The 22,366-nt window shown below is 38.8% G+C and overlaps 1 protein-coding gene across 3 annotated transcripts in view; it reads left to right on the forward strand.

The window, feature by feature from the left end:
• LOC139941448 (uncharacterized) overlaps positions 1–22,366 on the forward strand; it is a 96,206-nt gene that overhangs the window by 11,109 nt on the left and 62,731 nt on the right. The window contains exon 1 of one of the 3 annotated variants that reach the window (XM_071937947.1): positions 11,101–11,232. The exons of the other annotated variants lie outside the window; for them this stretch is intronic. The gene's annotated coding sequence lies outside the window, so the exon portion shown is untranslated. Of the gene's footprint in view, positions 1–11,100; positions 11,233–22,366 lie in introns of those variants that run through there. 3 annotated transcript variants of the gene reach the window in all.

The following is a 22,366-nucleotide window of genomic DNA, read 5'->3' on the forward strand; positions in this document are numbered from 1 at the left end:
TTAGGCTTTTTATCTTTTTTTATCTGTAGGCTTCTAACCAAAGGTTTTAATTTCCATTCATATTAAGAGTGTGACTACCAAACGTTATTGTATACCTTTCCTTCCTACGTATTGTAGATGCACAGTGCAATAGGCAAGAACAAGTTCAAAGACAGTGTAACCCTATTTATAAACAAGGAAGTACTGTTACGGTTTGTTTGTCGGTAGATTAGCAGAGGAAGGACTCTTGAGTAATGTTGTATCATGTGCTTTCCAATGCATTTAATTTCTAAATGCTTTCGCCACTTAATACGGAAGTCAATTTACCTTAAAACACCAATGTTCACTCACTTGCCTCAAATTAACCCATTGCAGCCACAGCACTTGCCGTTGTGATCTGTGCTTTTGCTGCGGTGCCCTTTGCGAGGTTCTATTACAAATTTACATTTGTTCCATTATAAATGCCCCTTTAACATTGAGGGAATCTGATGTGCCCCTTCAAGAACAAAGTTCAAGACCATTACTAAGTGCTGAATCCTGATGTAGTTACCACATCAATTAAAAAGAAATGATGGATGTTCACATTAATAATGATAGTTATAATTTTTATTCATAAATACCCCAGACAGTTTCTCTACTCCTATTGGTGGAGAGCGCGGGGGTGTTTAAGCGGTTGATAATGACCAGTGTTTATAACCGGCTGGCCTATGCGTGTCAGGTGCGCAAGATTATCACGCGGAACGCAATTCAGAGCTATTACAGCGTGTAATCTACTTCCAAGGGCGCGCTTAATCTATTTCTAAAGCGCGCGCTGTGGGTTGTGGGTACGCCAACAACCCATGCGCAACAGATTCTTCACAAATTTTGTGAAAAAAATATTTCAAACCTGGAATTTTCAACTGTCAAAGTGTCTGTAATTGTATTTTTAAAACAAAAGGGCATTTATGAATGGGAATAAAAGAGTAGTGACTCGTTCTTAAACGTTTGTTTAAAACCTTTCAGGGTCGTTGCCGTGCCCTAAAGGCCTTCGCTCGGGCCTTTATCACATGGCCGCCGACCCTGCCGGCTTTAAACGTACGTTGAAGAACTCGTCGCTACCCTTTTGTTCCCTTATTAATTAATAATAAATTGTCCCATAGCCTTGGCCTTCCATGACATCCAAGGTTACGGGACAAAGCCTGAATCAAGGAGTCATCGGCACAAAGGCAAACGTGATCTTTCTTTTGTGTGCTGTGATAAAATGAAACAATAAAAATAACGAAGTAAAAGACTGGCGACGTGGTCTTCAATGGTCAGTTAGTGTTTAGAACTGGCAGGTCCATGGCCGTGCGACAAATGACCGTGCGATAAAAGGTCTTCAACCCTGTGAGGTATACTGTAATACGGCCATTAAGGACTACATTTATATCACTACTCTTTTATTCTCATGAAAGCGTAAAATTAAGGAAAAACTTTCTATTTTTTTTTTTAAATTGTTCAATTCCTGTCCTGTGTGTATAGCTGTGAAAGCCAGACGCGCTAGTGCTACATAGCCAACCAATCTTAAACATCTCCAGCTATCATTCACAAGGTTGTAGCTAGGGCAAATTGGATGCCGGCTAATTTTGTCGAGAGCATAGTCGAGAGGGTGGGTGTACATGTAGGGGCAGCGTAGCGCCTCACAACCCGGTGGGATCAACAGGGGCAGCGTCTTTGGAAGCTGAAGATTTTTAGGTTTTGTTTAAGCTTTGATGGGTTCCCCAGGCTCTCTCTTGCCTTTTTGTGCCTTGACATAGCCATTGTCAAAGGAAAAAACATGTCCAGGGAGCCATAGAAAATAAATACCTTTTAAGTTTTAAAGTAAAATGTTAGGGTAAAATAAATAAAATTAATATTCTGTTTACGATTTAAATCCCATCTCAAAATAGGGTAGGTAGACTTTGAGTGTTGAATTTATCAATTGAAAAGCTTGCAGTTGCATATATTCATCAGAAGGCAATGCAAAGTGGAGAGACAAGTTCAGAAACACAGGATGACGGGACACATGTCCGATCACTGCCGCAAAATCTATTCCATTTCAAAAAGGAGCACATTAGTAAAATAGAAAAGCCATGTTTTACTGAGTTGTATTCATTGACAATTTCTCAACGAAGTGCATTCAATAAACTCAAAAATTGGTTCTTGTCTTTTCATTTTTTTTCCGACAAGTATAAATAGACAGGAAAATCATCTAAATAAAATTCTAAATAAAAATTTAATGCAACTTCGACGACTCCACCAACATGGTCCGCCCATCAGAATAACTTTGTTTTCAACCGCCCGCCGGGCGAGTCAACCAAAATTCTTGATCGCCCGCAGGTTTTTTTCACTAGCCTGCTGCATGTATGGTACAAAAAAAAATTGAAACTAAAAAAAAATATTTAAGAAAACACGGAAGTGAAGTCCCTAAAATTGGACGACTTTATCTCTTAATTTATGCCCTAAATTATCAACAACCATTTGAATGAACTTGTTGTTTGAGAATTGTTTGTTTTGAACATGTTCTGATCTCCGTTTGCAACAAAATCTTCGTGAATCAACGACAACACACATTGAGAAATAATTCAATGAACTTTGGCCCGCAACGCCCTCTGTTGGCAGAAGTTGTCCATGTTACTAGAACTCCTCCAAGGCTGTGCATTGTGCATACAGTCTGCAGGCGTGATGCACAACGTTCGCCAATTCTTTACTCCGTTCGTGAGCGTGTGTTGTGAAGGAGGCTAGCCAAGAAGATCATGAATATGGATTTATTAACAGCCATCAATGGCCAATCACAGCGTGCGGAATCTTGGTTAAGATGGACTTCGGACTGTGTGTTATGTGCTGTGCATGCTGCATGAACCAGTGGGCGACCGTGTGAGTATTACCATGTGGTTTTGTGCATCATGGATACTACACGCACACCGGAGATTGTGCGTGTTTTTTTTAGTACTCCATGAACTCGCAGCATTCAAGCGGCTTATTTTTAAGCAACAATCACGGAGAACATCGCGGTTTTGGAGAGAAAATTGTTTTGATTGTTTTTACAGAAATAAAATACACACCTAATTAGGAGTTTTACAGGATTGTTTTCTTTATTTTTCACTTATTTCAATGGCATTTAAAACAGTTTTACATAAATGTATGCCGGTCGGAGTTTGATATTTTTTGTTGGATCCCGGTCGGCAAAAGCTGGGGCCGGTGATAGCCGGCCGGCTCCGACCGTGGTAGCTACAACCTTGATCATTCATTGAAACATGGCAGGCCTTGAACTTCCCTCTTGAAGGAGCGCAGCAATTTCCTTTGATAAGGGGCACTTCTATGGGGGAAATGGAAGTTTATGTTACACATTTCTAAAATATTTGTCGCAATACACAAATTTGAAAACAAGTTTGAAAAAATACTCATTCTGATACAGACATGTGCGATAATTCCAAAGATTTTGGCTTTCTGCGTTTTTATTCCCCCAAGTTAACAAGATTATTTTCCAAGATCTTGGGCAAATCCCAAGCAATGGCAACATTAGATGTGGGTATGCATTCCATAAACAGTGGTGCAGCGACCGGAAATGACCCATCAACATTGGAAAATCCCAGCGGATTCACATGCTATAAATTTACATAATTTGGTACACATTTGTGCACACAGTTTGTTTTTTCTCATATGACTGGATTAAGACTGGAACGTGATTTTGCTTTGGATCATCAATATAGCTTATTTTGTGACTAACTCATAATAGGGTAATGTATGTTAGATGTACATATAGAGTAAATGTAGCTTTGTGTGCAGTACATGAATGTTGGTGTACAAACACTAGCACACCTTGCTTGTATCTGCATTGCTATTAAAGCCATTATACACTTTCGGTAAACAGTATTGTCCAAGTCCCACACTTCGTGTATCACAACTTATATATAAAATAACAATCCTGTGGAAATTTAGGCTCAATCGGACATCGGAGTCGGGAGAAAATAACAGGAAAACGTACTCCTGTTTTCGCGCGTTTCGCCGTGTCATGACATGTGTTTATAACAAATCCGTAATTCTCGTTAACGAGAATTTATATTGTTTTACCGTTTTCTCAAAAAGTAAAGCATTTCATGGACTAATATTTCAAGAGAGGTCTTTCACCATTACCTTCTGTAAACCCTGTAAATTATTTGTAAATCTGTGAACTTTTTTTTTTTTTTTCTGTACCGAAAGGGTCCAATGGCTTTAAAGGAACACGCTGCCTTGGATCGGTCAAGTTGGTCTTTGAAAAGCGCTTGTAACCGTTTGTTATATGGATAGAAAGATGTTGTAAAAGTAGAATACAATGATCCACACAAAACTGCCTCGAAATTAACTAACATGGTGGGCCATCTATGGGAGTAAAATTTTTGACTCCCATAAATGGCCCACCGTGTTAGTTTGCAAAGTAAAAGGAAAACCACGCACTTTCAAGGCAAACTTGTGTGGATCATTGTATTCTACTTTTAAAACATCTTTCTAACCATATTCATTTTATAACAAATGGTTACAAACGCTTTTTAAAGACCAAATCGCCCGATCCAAGGCAAGGTGTCCCTTTAAGTGAACTCATGTGCCAACACTAGACTAGCCAACACTAGACTAGCCAACACTGGTCAACAATTTAGAGCTTCATTCTGGTTGGTATTGATTTAGCACCAAGGTGTTCCATTCATTAAATGTTCTCAAGATGCTATCTCCCTGCAGGGTCTAATGTGTTTATATTGCACATCTTGCATGAATCTCTGAGATGGGGTATTTATTAGGTCAATCAGTCAGTCAGTCACCTACTCAATCAATACCCTTACAACTATCCTGTGAGAAGATAGAGCTGATGCTATAAAAGCAAGCTGTGCTGGGCTGATCTAGCTAGCATTATAGCCAAGCAGGCAGATGGTGCATAGCAGACACATCATAACACCATGGCCTTTGTTGCAGCTCCCCCTTGCCACTTTGGGATCCTCACCAAATCAAATTAGTACATCTCCTGGTGGAGAGAGTATAACGGGGAAGAACCGTTGGGTATAGAGCAGTGCCTTGCAATACAATCTCAGCGATGTAGTTGAATGCCATTCTCACGGTCCTGTAGGGAACATACAACGTGAAAGAGATAAATTAACCTGATTACTGGTTTCCATTTAGCATCCCCCCTCTACCCTGCCTGTCAATTTAATGTCAGCCACTCTCCGGGCGGGCTCAACTTTTCCCATTCAGCTCGCTGAGTATTAAGGCTTTGTCAGGGTTAGGATAAAAGTGGTTTTTATTAGTCATTGTATTACTGGACGGTCAATATGTGAAGGTGTTATACCATAACATACTCAATGGTTATACCATAATGCAAAGTGGGGTGGAAACTGGAAGGCTATTTAATCTAACGAGGTTTGAAGGGGGATCGATGAAATCCATCTATGAGTTGTGGTGGTTCCGAAAAGAGCCAGTGGTTTAAGAACTTGATGTTTCAATCTTGGCAAAATTTCATGGCTCTGCTAACCACAAGCAAAGAATCAGCGCCTATGGAAGCAGGGAATTCCGCGCTTTCGTCAAGCGTATTTCATGGGTTAGCAGGGGGGTTTTGGTTGTGCGCGTCAACTCAACTTACTAGGCATTCTTTGCTTACACGGCTAGCACAGAAAGTTTGTGCTTTCAGTTTATTTCGCAGTAAGCGGAAAATTGTTGATCGTGTAAAGAATAGAATTCGGCGGTAAGCAGAACCATGAGATTGGATCCATTGTCTTCAGGAGAAGAGCTTTTGGCAATTATGTATATTCATGTACACATGTAGGTTTTTCAACGCTGAGTTCATCGATGTGTTTTGTCATTTTAAAGTCAGTCAGTTTTATTTGTGGGGTTTTAGATTGCACAGCTTGGCGTGGGTTTTTTTCCGGGGGAGTTTGTTTGGTTTAATCTATCTTTACAATGATGATTGTGATCAAGTTACATGCAGTGGTTGGTTGGTTGGTGCTCCTTGCTCTATGGTTGGTGAGACGAGACTGCATCAAAATGTCATAGTCATCCTCTATCATACTGAACAATGCATTGCATGCCTCTTTGTAGTCAAATATCCTCAGAGAAATTGCCTTCGTAAATGTCAAAGGCCTCATTGCTGCGCATCAGAAAATGAAAAAGTCATTATTTTGTTGCTGTTTTGCAATCCCAGTCTAGTCTGCAAACAAATCTCTGTTTAAATATTTTAAATGTTTTTGAAAAAGATGTAATTTCTCATCTGAAAAAGACTTCAGGCCTGAAGTATTTTGATATATATTTTTAAGCATCTGAAAGCACACTAATTTGTGCAACACAGATGTTTTTTTTCTCAATATTTTCCTGCAACTTTGATGACCAATTGAGCCCAAATTTGTTATTTGATGCATACATAATGTTGGATACACCAGGTGAGAATACCAGTGGTCTTTGAAATTACCCAATGTGTCCAGTGCCTTTAACACACATCCCGATGATGCAAATGTAATGTTTATTAAAATCAGAAGTTTAATTTGGCTGTTTCGGTCTTACATGTAATACAGGTAGAGCCAGGTCAGATCAACACTCAGCATCATACACTTGTAACTGAAAGTCCACCCACACGCTTGAACGTATGCGATTGGATTCGCTCAAGACTGATCATGTTGACTTCATTTCTAAACCACAGATAATTATTTGATGCTAGGCCCTATTTGTTAGCTCAGTACTCGGGGTTCAAATTAAAATGAGAGGATTGCAGGGCCGTTTTAAAGTCATGGTCAAGGGCAGTGCGACACCAAGCAACTTATAACATGTCAGTCTCATATTTAATCAAGTAGTGTTTAGTGCTACCCATACATTTAATATTAATTACAGTTGGACATGGAGTAAATCACAGCTACATGTATCTCTGGCATCGAACATCTTTTAGCCAGATGTTTTATTTTTTGAAATTCATCTCTTTGTTATATTTTAAAGGGATTGTATTCATTGAATTCTTCTGTTTGTTTGAATCCTTCAGTCGTAGATATCATAAAACTAACCTGTGAAAATTTCATTTAAAAAAAAGTGGTAGAATTTTTGAGATATTGCCGAAAATCTGGAGCAGTTATGTCCACACATGAAGAATGCTCTGCAATTGGAATACACACGCTTTTCAGATGAGTATGGGCGCTTTCTAAGGCCAAGTAAAAAAAGAAACATGTTTAGCGTCCCGCCTGCTTCCTTTTTAGAGGCCGCCTCCTTTTAAAAAAAAAATTGTATTTTTTTTATATATATTAAAAAAAAAAAATTGTTTAATGAAAAAGGTTGTTTTAAACGATCTCAGCTAAAACAATTTGAATGTCTTGTCTGAATGTCTTGACCAAAATGTTTCATTTATGTATTGTGTGTTTCAGCAGTAGAAAAAACAATGGATATTTGACATTTTAAAAAGAATGGCGGCCATCTTAAAATAAAAAGCCCCTCCTCCTTCCTTTTTTTGAGAAACCTGGATGCTAAACATGTTTCTTTTTTTACTCAGCCTAATTGATTTTACATTGAGAGCTGTAAATTCCTAAAACTATTTTTCTTAGTGTGGACCCACCACCCAAACCTACTCAATCTCATGCATGCATGTCTGCAATCCCCTATCCATGTGATCCGTCTTATGTGCTAGTTAAAGCTATCCGTTCAATCCATCACAAAATGTTCATCCGAGATAAAAAACACTTTTTGTGGGTCTTGTGGAATTTCACATGATGTGACAAACAAACTAGACTGATTGGTGGCGTGATGCTCATTTTATTTAACGTACTGTTTAACATGAATTACTGTCCGCATCATGTGCTTTCAAAAATGTGTCGCTCATGAATCTGATTCACACAAACATCTGGATCAAAACAAGCTGTTTTGGTTGTTTTGATCCAAATTTATAGACTTGCCCAGTCCCTCCGAGTAAGGCTCCAAACAGTCGATGTTGCGCCCTCTATTGAAGATGCAATAAAACAGCATTAAAAATTACAGGCCTGGAATTACACGCCATGGCCTCCGTCGACCCTGGTCTTGGCCTTGGTGCCCCTGTATCAATTAGTTTGTTTAAAAACAGCAAACCTTACTTTTATAGTGTATGTGTATACACAGGGGGCTGCATTTTTGCAGTCGTAACCAATAACTGTTTCAAGAACCAATAACTGTTTCGCCACCCCATTTTTGATGCATTTTTTTTCATATACTCAGTATGCTAACCCTGGGTTTATCTCGCTAACCATACTTCAAAGCAGGGGTCGCACATTTCCCTGGTAGTTTGCCACGGTGGCAATTCAAGCGAGTCTGAAAATCAAAGGTCAACCAGATTTCCCTGGGAATTTCTTCTATTGTGAAAGTGGTTCAGGCAGTATCAGACAAACAGGAAGGATCCGTTAATAATTAAGTCAATGTGTTCAACTGATAATAACTGCCATCAACCTACAAATTAAAACCATGGGTGTGTTATTATTCATATACCACCAGCCCACGGGATGGTAAAAATGGTGTTAATTGGGGATATGACTTATTAGTACTAATTGCTGTGACACCCTTTCAGAAATAGGTCATTTGTAGTCGGTATGTAGGATCTATATTAGGATGTCCTCTACGCTGTGTGGTTTTGGGACCGGCTATAATGTGCGCCCGTTCCCGAAATTGATGTTTCCTGCCGTGCTTGTTGCACTGTATGCAAGTAAGACATGTTGGAACTAGTGCAACAGACCTGTGGTCCGATGACTGAATCATCTGAGTTTTGGGGTCTAGAGACCATGGTTCAAAAAGTGCTCTTGTCCTTCAGCAGTTTTGCATACAAACCATAATTGCTTCTCTTCACCCATGAGTGGACTGAACCATAAAGGTTCCTGTTACGGTTGACCGAGAGACCATGTGGAGTAACAATGAGAAATAAATGCACAAAGTGGTGTTTTATCAAGAGTTTTGAGTGACCTGAAGTTGATCGCTTTGAGCGTAATTTCAACAACAACAACGTAGACAACCTTGGCTCAATTGGTGTCATGGCCGAACTAGCTCACACAGAAGCCTAGCTCACACAGAAGCCGTTGTTGACAATTTAAAGTAGACGAGTTAGCTGTATGGATATACACCTGTTGTGCTGGTGGTGGAAAGTTGACCTGGAGGTCACGGAAGTCAATTCTAGGTAAAATATTAATTTAGTTTTTTATTACAAAATAATAAATTATTATAAAATTCTCAACAGTTTGGAATGTTGTAAGTTATAGAATATTTTTGGTCAATTAGATAATCCTAAAAGAGCTACTTGAGCATTTAAAAAAAAAAAAATTTTGAATGCTATTTATACTTGTTTATATTTCATTTGTTTTAGAAACACTTCTGCCATTGATGGTGTAATGTAGGTAAAACTGAAAAAATTTGCCGGGCAGCTCTATGAAACTGGGCCTTGCTGGTCTTAGAGACAGATTTGCTCTGGGGCCCAATGTCACAAACTGTATTTGAGAAATGGCATTCTGACTGGTGACCATAGTCTGGTGAGCATAATTTTGTTGTGCTTACCAACATGTTATGTTTAAAGCAGCTCTATGAAATTGGGCTCTGGTAAAGGGATTAGAAGATGTGGCAAAGTGTTTGCTTTTACATGTGAATGAAACAAAAGCACTTTGACGTTTGGATAGTTTTGCAAGGTCTGTTCTACATGTAGACAGACATGTGATGGATCAAGTCATAGAGGAAATGCACAAGGTGCCAAGAGGAACACTCCAAACAAATACAGGAAATCATGCTGGAAAAACGCTGCACACTTCCTCCATGATCTAATCAAGTCATACTTCACCTCGTTACCAACTGTTTCCTATTGATATCTACATTTGTAACGGGTCAGCCGTCTTTGTTTGTCTAGGGTTTTTTTTTTTCATTGTGATTAAAGATGCGTCTTTTGGCCAAGTTGGCGGTGGAAAAACTGATTCAAACTTAAGATAATTCCAGTAAAGCTTCTCAGATTCAAATTTCGGGGCATAAAAACTCACATCCCAGGGGTCGAAATTAAGTGTATTTCCATGGTAGTCAGCAGGGCTAGTGACCAATAATTTTTAGTAGCCCTGATTAGATTTTGGTAGCCCGAAAGACACATTATGTCTCGCGTCACGGCTCAAACTTTACAATACACCAATAACATAGTTCTTTATTGTTTGTGATGATGATTTTTGCATTATTTTTCCACTAGCCCGTCGGGCTATCAAACTGGAAAAATGAGTAGCCCGGCTGTAAATCTGGTAGTCCCGGGCTAGCGGGCTAGTGGCAATTTCGACCCCTGCATCCAGGCCTGATACTTCACAGAGGCAATGGAGGCGATTGCCTCCGTTGCTCCTTGTCATTGCCTCGGTGCCCTTGAAATGCTCCAGTAGAAATTTACAATTTCCTCATAGGGTGCCCTTTGCCAAAGAGAAAATGCCTTGGTGCCCTTGCCCTTTCAAAAACGAAGCATACAGGCCTGCACATCTTTTTACATCCACATTAATTTGAAGTGAAAAGTTTCTCAAAATGCTTTTTATACTATCGAGAGCAGAGGCTTCTAACCAAACGTTTCCATTGCCATTTAGGAATGATTAACAATACACGTACCTTCCCTTTATTTTAAAAGAAACACTTTTGAAAAATCAGTTGTGAGTATTCACCTATGGAACTATTCATAAATACTGTTTTTTTTTTAATTTGTTCTGGTTATTTGTTTGTTCGTTTATTTTTTCATTGTATAAGTCTTCAAAAGACTACACACAAGAGTAGAAAAGTAACAAAATGCGAATCTGTGGTAATCTTAACTTTGAGAACCCTTTAAGTTTTGCTATTCGACAAATTTGGTTAAAAAAACAAGTAGATAAACTTAGCTCCATTCTAAAAATAACATCATGTTTACTATATGGCTACTGAGCCCTTACAATATTATCACTTCATGCAAGGTTTCAAAACATGGCCATGAAACTTGATTAATAATCCATACCGGGATCAGCCGTTGTATGTTTTTGCAATACTGCCCTCACGTGCTGTGTCTAGTCAAGGTTGGCCTGTCTTGTTAGCATATTAGGGCCTGCCCAACGTTCTGGAAATTTGTGATGACATGTTGAAAGTCTGGGTTGCAGTGTTACGTGCATGCAGTGAGTGGACTAAGTGATTGTGAGCCTCTGCTATACGCTGCTTGCTTGTGTGGATGATTCTATTTCCTTCCATCATCAAGAATATCACCCGCCGACATCTTTTTGTATTCTCCTCAAGGAATTCTATGTCACCCTTCTAGAACTGCAATATTGGGTAAGGTATTCATCGGTCGTGTTAATAAGTAGGGGAATAGCTTTATCTATTTGCATTTTATTCGTGTATTTAGAGAGAGGGATTGCGGTCTGACTGCCAGCCCAGCCAGCCAGACAGAATGCTTGACTATGAAACATGAAGGCATGTGTGTGTGTTCATGCATGCGTCATCCATGTCACAATTCTCTAGTCGCCTTATGGAGTGTGGTGGTTTCACATGACCAATTGAATGGCTGACTGGCTTAGATCTGTGGGTAGTAGTGAAAGTAAACCGCAAGCACTACATTTTTTTTTTTGAAGGGCCGAGTGCCTGCTGTGCTATGTATCAAGTTATTTGTCGAATCACAGCAGTTGCAATCTCTATAGTATTACATGTAAGCAGGGGGAGTACTGAAGAGCTAATATAGCTACATGTGACTGCAACAAGCTTCTGGGGATTTGCGAAATAAGAAGAGGAAAATCCAAGGAGATGTATTTTATTTCGGTAGACACCTCTCGATACTAGGAAGACATGATATGCTTTATCCCGCTGATTTGTTTGCCTAGAAGCAAGTAAATGGCCCGTGCTTAAAAGCAATCTTGTCCTTTAGTGTTTTGTTTCCAGAAGATGTTGGCATCACACAGAGGGGGCTGAATCCTGTTACATCAACAAAAAGCCCCGAGGATGTGTGTGTGAGAATTATCTTAAATGGGGTCGTTGTTGGTGTATTTTATAATGGGGGCTGCCTCCTCTGACAAAGTGCTGATATATATTTACATTAATGAGCGATGAGTTATTCCCCTCGCTAGAGTTTGAGGCCGGGGAAGCCGGCTCTGTCGTTTCAGCGTTAGGCGATGCCGACCGAGGGAATATCGTGGCATATGATTTACATTTACATTTGTTAAAATGTGTACCATCCTCGATGATTTAACCACATGACAAGCGTTGCTGGTGGTTTGTATGCAGTTATTTCTCGGATGTACTACTTCATGTATGCATGTAGGTGTTAGGGGCAGACGTTATATAAATTGGATCTTGTGGGCAAAGGGTAGGCCCTGTGACCTTATTAATCCTTGCCAAGGTCCAATGTTCATAATGGCACATGCACATGTACAATGTGTCATATGGTTTTAAAATATTGCACACGTTTTTTTTATTGTTTTTTTCTCTGTGGTTTTTTTTATGGGGGGGGGGGGGGTCAAAATATTTTGATGGTCTGCTCGTACTGTTAGACTTTTTTAAAAGAAAGACTCATTTGTTTGAATCTTTATTTTTGTAACTTGCATGTAATTGCTTTATTAACAACACTTTGATGTCATTGTTTATTATTTTTTTAATGTGTGTTATGTGTTGCACCTAGAAGCTCCTGCATTATTTGCTACAAAAAATGTTTCCTTTAAAGGCAGTGGACACTATTGGTAATTACTCAAAATAAACTTTTAGCATAAAAACTTACTTGGTAACGAGTAATGGTGAGAGGTTGATAGTATAAACTCGGTAAAGAAGTTATTTTCCACGAATTTGATTTTGAGAACTCGGATTTAGAGGTCTCAAAATCAAGCATCAGAAAGCAGACAACTTCGTGTGGCAAGGGTGCTTTTCCTTTCATTATTATCTCGCAACTTCAATGACCGATTGAGCTGACATTTTCATAGGTTTGTTATTTTATGCATATATGTTGAGATACAGCAAGTGAGAAGACTGGTCTTTGACAAATTACCAATAGTGTCCACTGTCTTTAAGCAAGCTTTTGGGAAATTACTAAACTTTTACTATCAACTGGGGCACTTTTAGAAAAATAGTTTGGGAGGATGCTCCACTTCACTACAATATTTATAATCTGCAAGCTTTCAGATAGAAATAACACACCTTTTTCTCAGGGTCATTACCAAAGTATGACCCTACCTTTAAGAAGTTAAGGACTTGATACTGTATTCGAAGCCTGTGTGAATAGTTTGTATCCTGTTTGGCATTAATCCATACTGCCCCCAGATACTTCACTTAAGTTCCTTCGCTTATCTTGCCCTTGGGGCGTAGTGTCTTAGTCATATTACATGTACATGGCATTTGATCTTGAAGAGGTGGGTATGAGCATGGTATGAGAAGCCATTTACCTCATGTACGAACAATGATATATTAGCATCGGTAGTATAGTTTATAACTGTGTCTGTCTGGGTCATGGAGGAAGGTTCGCTCGCTGATTAATGGAGCAATGGAGCAAGGTGCTAAAAAGCGAGTAGTACTTGGGGGGGGGAGAGCAATTTTGTGTCCCCGTACATATGTTGTCGGTTATTGTCATCCTAAAAAAAAAATCCTTTTTTTTTTAAGCATTTCCTTTTTTGTATCGTTATAGAAGAAAACTTATTACCTGTTAAAAAGCACCACAACAGCATTGGCAATTTGGTGTACAGAAAACAATAATTGGAGGGGGGGGGGATGGGGGGGGGGGAATTCAGCTACACTTGTGTATCAAATCCAGATCTACACGAGCAGTATAAACACTTGACACCTGGGGAAAAAGAAGGGCCGAAAAACACTCATGATACAATTTACATGTATAAAGAGGTGGCTCCAAGGTCAAATTCAGTTCTGTGATTCACTCATTTTCAAATAGATAAGCTATTAGGTCCTTATGAAAAGGGGTGAACAACGTCTGTTATCTCTCTATTCAATGCCTTGAAGTGGTAATTTCCAGTTTGGGTAGCAATGGCAGGATTTTTGGTTGTGTTTTTGTGTGACTGCTGTGATCAAAAGTGGGATGTCAGCTGGATCAAGGACTGAGTGTAATTGTGACACAAGATCTTGATCTGTGGTCATGATAAAAATGCCGGATCTCAATCCACCTTTCTGGGTTGAGTGTCAATGCCGTACTGGGGATCAATAGTATCCACCAGGCTTGTATGCTTCGTTATGGGGCAAGGGCACCAAGGCATTTTCTCCTTTGTAAAGGGCGCTCTATGAGGAAATTGTATATTTTTTAGAGCATTTCAAGGGCACCAAGGCAATGACCAGGGGGCATGAGGGTGATCGCCTATGTTGACTTCCTGATGTATCAGACCCGATCCACTCCTACGCCTGATTGAATCCTACGGTTAACTCGCTACATTTATTCAAGCCACAGTAGAATCAAGAACACTTAACCCCATCATCACCACCACTGTGTACAAACGTTGTATGAGCGATCAGTTAGCCAAACATCACCGCACAAAGCGGTCGGTCTGAAATTACCCTTTCATCGTTAATTAATTGGGCGCAGATAATTAATGAGATGGGAGAGATCCTACATCTGCTGTGCGCAGTGATAATATTATTGGCTGGATGTAGTGCAGACTAAATAAAGGGGGACAATAAATGGCATCGGCACAGAACGCTTAATGTGTGTTTAATTACTTGTCAACTGTCATCAACTAAAGCCTTGTGTACGCTTCGGGATCGCTGTAATATAAATTACAAAACAGGTTGATGAATTACAAAAATGGCTGCTACTTGATTATTCTGAATATAGTTGGGTGGTATCATGTTTTTAGTACGCTAATTTAGATGTGTCTACATCATAAAATCAGATGCTACATGTGTATTTCATCGATACTCAACTTCAGGGCAAGTATAAAAATGGTTGTCACAAAAAAGAAAAAAAGGATTAAACATTTATCTGAAATTTCGCTAATTATAAATTTTATACCAGTGCTAATCCTCCAGAAAAAAACTCATATTTGAAATATTATTATAGTCAAGAATTAAGAATTAAAAAGGTACCTACCCAGCCCCTCATTTTGGTCATTGCTTAAATTTCAATTGTAGTAAAAAAAAACAAATGCAAAATCCATGAAAAACCACAAACCAGAAAGTAATGAGTTCCCCCTCTCGCATTGCAAAACTCTTGTTCCTTTTTCAATGCACTATACATGTAGCTTCTTATCATGGAAAAACATTGATAAATAATAAGGTTGGCTACATTTTATCAATCCTATTGTTTACAATAAAAAAAAGAACAGATAAAAACAAGGAATAGATATTCTACAGCGTGGCAACTGGCTCACGTCCAAATCGTCCAAACCGCTGAAATTGATTCCACAATGGTGTCCATTCAGCGCGTAGGAAGTGTCAAATATCCACATTGTGAAGGCAGCTTTTTTTGTAAAGAGCAGTGGATGGGTTTACCAACGTGCTTACACTGCGGGTTGTGTCTTTGTTAGTAAGTGGATAGAGTTTCAGCTACCATTGCTTGGCTTGAGACACACTTGATACACGGGCCATTCTTTCAGTCGTGGCGCTGTATGCACCCGTTTCAGCATGGTTTCAGGAAGCAGTACAAAAGCACCAGCAACGCGATCCCTTCGGTCTATTCTCGGACGAAAACTGATTGGCTGAGAAATGGGGGGAAAAAAGGAGACCAAACGAACATTACAATGCATAAAAAAAAAAAACTTGGGGGAATGAATTGAGGCGAAATCGGAGCCCAAGTAGTAAACAAGATGGAGGTACTGTAGATGACGTCAAGCCAAAGCTATTTGCAGCGACGACGTTTCTGATTATTAAACTGCCTCCATAGGCATTTGAAAACCCTCATCATTGAAATTCATTGACTGCAGTTTCAGATCGATGCTAAATGAACTGGGTTTAAATTGGATGATCGTTCTTAAACTGGGATAAATTAGTTTAAGTATTATTAGATTGCGTATTGTAAATTGACATGCAAATGTTCACATGGGTCTAGCTATAATATGATATGCCTGTACATATGATGATGACTACCCATCTTAACAGTGGGACAAGGGCCAAATTTCATGCAGCTGTTTGCTGGTATGCAAATTGTTGCAATTACTAGACAATGTGCGTCATCACAAGTTTAATTCATAAGCAATTGAAGAAATGTGAAAACGGCGTGTGAGTGATCAATCTGAGTGGACTTGCATTGTTGTGACATTTATCTGCTGATATCAAGTAAACTGTATGCGGTGTGCTTTGCTAACTGCTTGTGGTTAGCGACATTAGATATTAGATTCTGCTAAAGCATGGGCCCATCTTCATATAGCCTGTAAGCACAGGAATATCGTGCTTATCAGAAACAGGTTACCAGCCAACATTAAATAAAGTTCCATTGTCGGAATGTTGTTACTGCATGGTGCCCTGCTAATTCTTTTCTTGAGCAAGAATAAGGGGGAACACAGGCCCGAAAGCCACATTTCAGAAAGTTGCTACATTCGTCAAAATCCCTGAAACTGTTTTCCAAGCACTTTTCATATACCAGGCTGTGTTTCCCATTGTTATCACCATTGACCACAATCATCACTTTTAACATGAAAAGACAGGTGCATCTGAAGTCCAAATATTGACATGGATCAGTGATCCCGATGGCGATCCCTAACCCAGTGTGTAGATGGGTTCATCAGTGATTTATGGCTGAGAAGTCAGCTGGTTGGCCTTCTTTGTCCCCCAAACTCCACAACAGATTGAAATAAACCACAGGAATGTACAGTGGACTTATCAGAGGCTGGCCACCAGGAATCCCCCATGTTTACAAGCAAGGAGGTAGACATTACCCCCTTATCATGTCTATTGACATGTAATATGTGGGAGTTTACTTACAAGTCTATTAATAGAAGCTAATGATCTGCAACATGTACAAGTACATGTAGGATCATAAAGTCTGCGTTGTTTTGATTCTTTGGAAGTATTTTACTTGGTGTCAAATCTGAAATTGCCTCCACAACGTGTTTGTCTACCAGAGAAAGAATTCTGTTTTTAAAACAAATTGTACACTCACCCATTCGACAAATGAGATCAAAGTTCTTCTCTATGTAGAGCTTGTTCAATTACAAAAAGTGTTATGGATGTTTTTTCTTTTGAATGCTGGGGTGAACTTCACAAAGAGTTTAAGACTGTCTCGAATTAGGAAGAGTTACTTTAACATCTCATAGGACTAGTCCCAAGTCTTTGTGAAATCGACCCCTGGTCATGTAAAAACATTTCTGGCCCAGTAAAAATTTGAGGTACTTCTTTTTTATGTACAAGACTTGCATCATTGTGGATTTTCTCCACAAACTTGACAGAAACTACATAATATACTGTTTTCATGAAAAGTAGAGCTTACTACAGCGACGCACGCCTTTGACCTGTACATCCCATAATGGGTGTTTGCTTTCAGTATCGATTGGGATCTAGATTCATGCATCGTGTAATGTGTGATGCCAACAACTTCTTAAGAAGAAGTAATACACGTAAGGGCTTGAAATACACTTGAACGCTGAACTGGTCGTCCCGAGATCAATGATTTGAGCGTCAGGGCCAGTAAACTCACGATCGGACATGTCAGGCAGTCTTGTTTTTTCTCTCAAATTTACTGTGTATTTTCTTTAATAACAAAAGTAATTGTTTTCAAATGTTGACTTTGAGTTTGCTAGAAAACTTTCAATTCTGATGAATATTTAAACAATTTGCAACGGGGATCAAGAATATTATTAGGTTTAAGGTTACCCTTACACCGATGTGTTTTAAGCACTGTGTACTCCCACTCGAATTCCAACCAAGAAATTTGCCTGTGAGTTTTTTTTTTCACAGAACTCGAGAAATGAAGCGAGTATGTATGTAGGCCCTGAAGATTTTAAACTCGGGGGGTGTTAGGGTAAAACAAAATAAAAATTGAAGTAGTTTAATGTTTGTTCGTTCAGCATCTGTAGGTATTGATTTATTTGTCAAACGCATTATCCGCATAAAGCTATTAGGCTTCAAGGAAAGACACAAACAATGTATAAACACTCGAGTCAGGAATTTAATTTCTGCCAGAGCAAGGGACCTTCCCCGAGGGCTACAGACAAATCAAGTACATTTACAAATACATGGAATTCTGTAATCAAAATATCTAGTTTCAATCACAAAATAGCTGCAGAAATTTCCATTTTGATTACCTCCTCAGAAAAAAAACCTCAAAAAGCAAAACAAAACATGCAAACCTTGGCATGTAATTACAAGAAGGCCATGGCCTCTGTAGCCTTAGGCCTAATTTCATAGAGCTGCTTTTAAAAAAACATTACAGAAGTGATTTTTGCTATATAAAAAAACAGTTGCTGGCAGTGTAAGCACTTTATGTAATCCACCATATACATAAACTGACAAACCTGTAGAAGTTTGGGATCGATCGGCCATCTGGGTCACGAGAGAATAGTGAAAAACCGATTACAAATTTTGCATTGCATCGATGCTAAAATAAAAATGAATAAAACGCTCACTGAGCGATAACTTCCAAACGCGAAGTTATATCATTTATTTCTCATCAAATATGACATTTCTGACAGAAATATTTCAACGGATGTTTTCAACCATCATAATCATTAGACCGTGTAAGTTTTTTGTAAATCTGTGATCTTCATGATTTGTGTTTCTTACCAATTCTGTAATGTTCCATTAAAGCACAAATACTAGCTCTTCACAAAATTGTGCTTGTGAAATCAGAATAAGTTTAGCAGCCAAATTACGATGTCACATACCATTGTGAATCAATTTGTTTTCTGCTTTTAAAAGCATTAACAAAAACTGCGCTGACAAGAGTAAGAATACCAGCCAAAATACACATCGTCACAATGTGTTATCATTGACTGGTTTCCAAAGGTAAATGCACAAACCATTCACTCACTAAAAATAATACTTCAAACATCTTTTGTTCTGAAAATAAAACGAGTACAGTTTCAACAACTTTGCTTGCGCTTGTTTATGTTTTACACTTCAAACTTGTAGGCTTAAAAGTTTGCTAAACTATGAGGAACAAAACTTAGGCATGACGCCAACATAAGTTCTTGGTTGTGATTTGCTTAGTTTCACATTACATGTTGACTCAGGAGAGTTCGTGTTGATAATGGTGAAAGGCGAAAAAAGCATCTGGCTTGACAAAAGAAGAGCACGATTTCTTGAATAGAATTTTCCTGTAAAAGATCCACGTTGAAAGGAGGCCTTTCACACAGTTGTGTTGACTCCAATTACTTGTAACTACCTCCAGACCCATGCTGGGATCCTCAATTGCTTCTTGTCAGTCTAGCTTTCAGGTATTGTTTATAACTGCCCTGCAGTAATTGATGTGACCTCAGCGGGTAAACTCTGTTGATAGAAGAAGATGGTTATTGAAACCAAACAACTTGATGGCAAGGGTTTCCCATAATAGCTATGCAGTTACCCATGCATAGATGGTGCTATGTTAGTATGTACATGTATAGTGCATGTATGTACCGTACATGTATTTTGTTTTTCTGTCACAAATGTGTTGCCTGTGTGTTTATACGTTTGATATTTCATTTTTTATTTTTTTATTTTATATATAATAGTAATGATTTTAATGACTATTTTGTAAACTGTACATTTCGGCTTTTAGCCGCTGTGTTGCATTGTTTTAATAAATAAACCATGAATAATAATGTACATGTATGTACACACACTGTTTATAAGGCAATGTGCAAGTTATAAGGAATGTAAAGCTTATTAACTCGCTCAATTTCTGTAGAAAGTTCCCTGAATATGAACCAATCTTTCCATGTTTGACAACCTCTCCGATTATGGGAACGTTGTTCCTATTGTGGTGAAGTTATGCATTATCTCCCTAATTGTTGTACACAAACTCCGTATTGTTTATGAGTGCAATGGGTCAGAAGACTTTCATGAGTTGAAAGATGGAATGTTCATTCAAGGAGGCACTATTAAAGCCATTGGACCCTTTCGGTACAGAAAAGAAAAGAAAAGTTCACAGATTTACAAACAACTTACAGGGTTTACAGAAGGTAATGGTGAAAGACTTCTCTTGAAATATTAGTCCATGAAATGCTTTACTTTTTGAGAAAACGGTAAAACAATATAAATTCTCGTTAGCGAGAATTAAGGATTTGTTATAAACACATGTCATGACACGGCGAAACGCGCGAAAACAGGAGTGGGTTTTCCCGTTATTTTCTCCCGACTCCGATGTCCGATTGAGCCTAAATTTCCACAGGATTGTTATTTTATATATAAGTTGTGATACACGAAGTGTGGGACTTTGACAATAATGTTTACCGAAAGTGTATAATGGCTTTAAAGGAACATTACAGAATTGGTTTTTGCTAACAAAACTGTTGCTGGCAATGTGTGAGCACTTCATGTAATCCACCATATACATAAACTGACAAACCTGTAGAAGTTTGAGATCGATCGGCCATCTGGGTCACGAGAGAATAGTGAAAAACCAATTACAAATTTTGCATTGCATCGATGCCAAAATAAAAATGAATAAAACGCTCACTGAGCGATAAACTTCAAACTTGAAGTTAGATTATTTATTTCTCATAAAATATGACATTTCAGACAGAAACATTTCAAGGGATGTTTTCAACTATCATCATCATTTGACCGTGTAAGTTGTATGTAAATCTGTGATCTTCACGATTTTTGTTTCTTACCAATTCTGTAACGTTCCTTTAAATAATTTTCTAGAAACAAGAAAAAACAATCGTGACAGTCGTGGTACATGTATAATGTACACCGTTTTGTTTCTGTCTACTGTTCAAAACAAAGGATCCAGAGACTTGGTAAAAATGAAATCAGTCTGGTCCCATTTGGATGAAGTTATAATTGCATTCATGACTTATAATTGCACGCCAAGGAAAATAGCTGAAGTATGATTTAGGGTCTATTTACGACACAAATTCCCACGAATATAATCATAAATGGCTACGCTGATTTGAGCACTAGATATGCACGTACTATTTTGTACAAATATGTGTACAGTACCTTTAGTTGTACTAGATTTAAGTTATTACATTTCATCGCATTACAAAGCCATTGTAATGAAAGTACCAAGTATTTGACCTTTGATTCCCTTCCTATTTGGAGTAATGGCTTTCTGACAAACAAGAATTTAACAAGCCAGGGACGGAGTGAACAACAACATTGATCTTTTGGAAGCGTACGATTCAGGTCTGGAATGTGTGTTGGGTTTTTTTTTCTTGAAGAGGGGAAAGGCCAGCTTTTCCGGAGAAAAGGGCTTTTCAGTTTGATTTCCTGCTCAAGTGAGAACGTTTTCATTAACTGGGCAATAGCAACAATGGCTTTTATCCAGTGCCGCCATCTTGTTTTTTCTTCGATTCAAACCAATGTAACCAAACTTGAGCTTGAAGGGGAAAATGGTGTGACCCCTTATTATAAGTTATTGATAAGTAAAACTCTATGTCATCCTGAGTACTAGAAATCTGAGAAAAACAGCTGCTGTGTGTGATCTTAGGCTTCCCTTTACCTTTATCTAATTCTAAAGATGGTCATGTCTGAAGTCGCGGCTCCAGCTACGGCTACGTCATTGTGTGTTGAAGTATAGGACATTCTCTAGCGACACCCTTAGGAATAATTGTTGCCAAAGCTGTAGCTGCCAACTTGGATACAGCCAATGTTGGTCGAAACCAAGACTTTGAAAGCTTGCCAAGATTGTTGTACTCTGTAGGCCCATATAGGGCTAGTGTTATGAGGCAATTTATGGCCAAACGACAGTAACAGAACCTACAGGTCAGTGCCATGTCAATGGTTGTCTTCTAGGAATCCGCTGACTCATCAAACATGGTCACATTTCTTTCCTCCACACTTCCTTGTTATTCAGGAACCTTTCAGGAAGAGGCTGGGTGTTGTTCCGTCCCAACTCCAAAATCGTCCCAACTAAGTGGGACAACCGTCCAAACTAAGTGGGACCAGTCTCTACTTGATTGCAATATGTACATAGTTGGGACGGCCCAAATATATCTTGGATTGTGTGTGATAATGACACTGAGGCAATATCCGAAATGGCGGCTACGGCTACGGCTATGACTTTTGTTTAGGATGCTGCTAAGGATATACAATACTTAAACACATTATGATGCTGCGATCCATTCATAGCCAAAGCTCTAGCCTCTACCTCAGACAAGGCCTTTGTGGTCTATGTAGATGATCACATTAACTGGGCCTCTATAGTAATTTGTTATCGTCTCAAGTTTCATGGTTTACAATGGGGCTCATACGTGATAAACAGTATTTTTGATCTCAAAACTTGAGAAGAATTTGAGAAGAGTGAAGTGTTTTGCGGATCACTGAATCGCAGGTGTAGTTGGGCCCTCCCTATGGTAACAGTAGGAATTGTTTCAAACTTTAGGTGAACGATTCGGACGGAACT

The sequence above is a fragment of the Asterias amurensis genome, chromosome 9 (assembly GCF_032118995.1).
Source record: "Asterias amurensis chromosome 9, ASM3211899v1".
Lineage (NCBI taxonomy): Eukaryota > Metazoa > Echinodermata > Asteroidea > Forcipulatida > Asteriidae > Asterias > Asterias amurensis.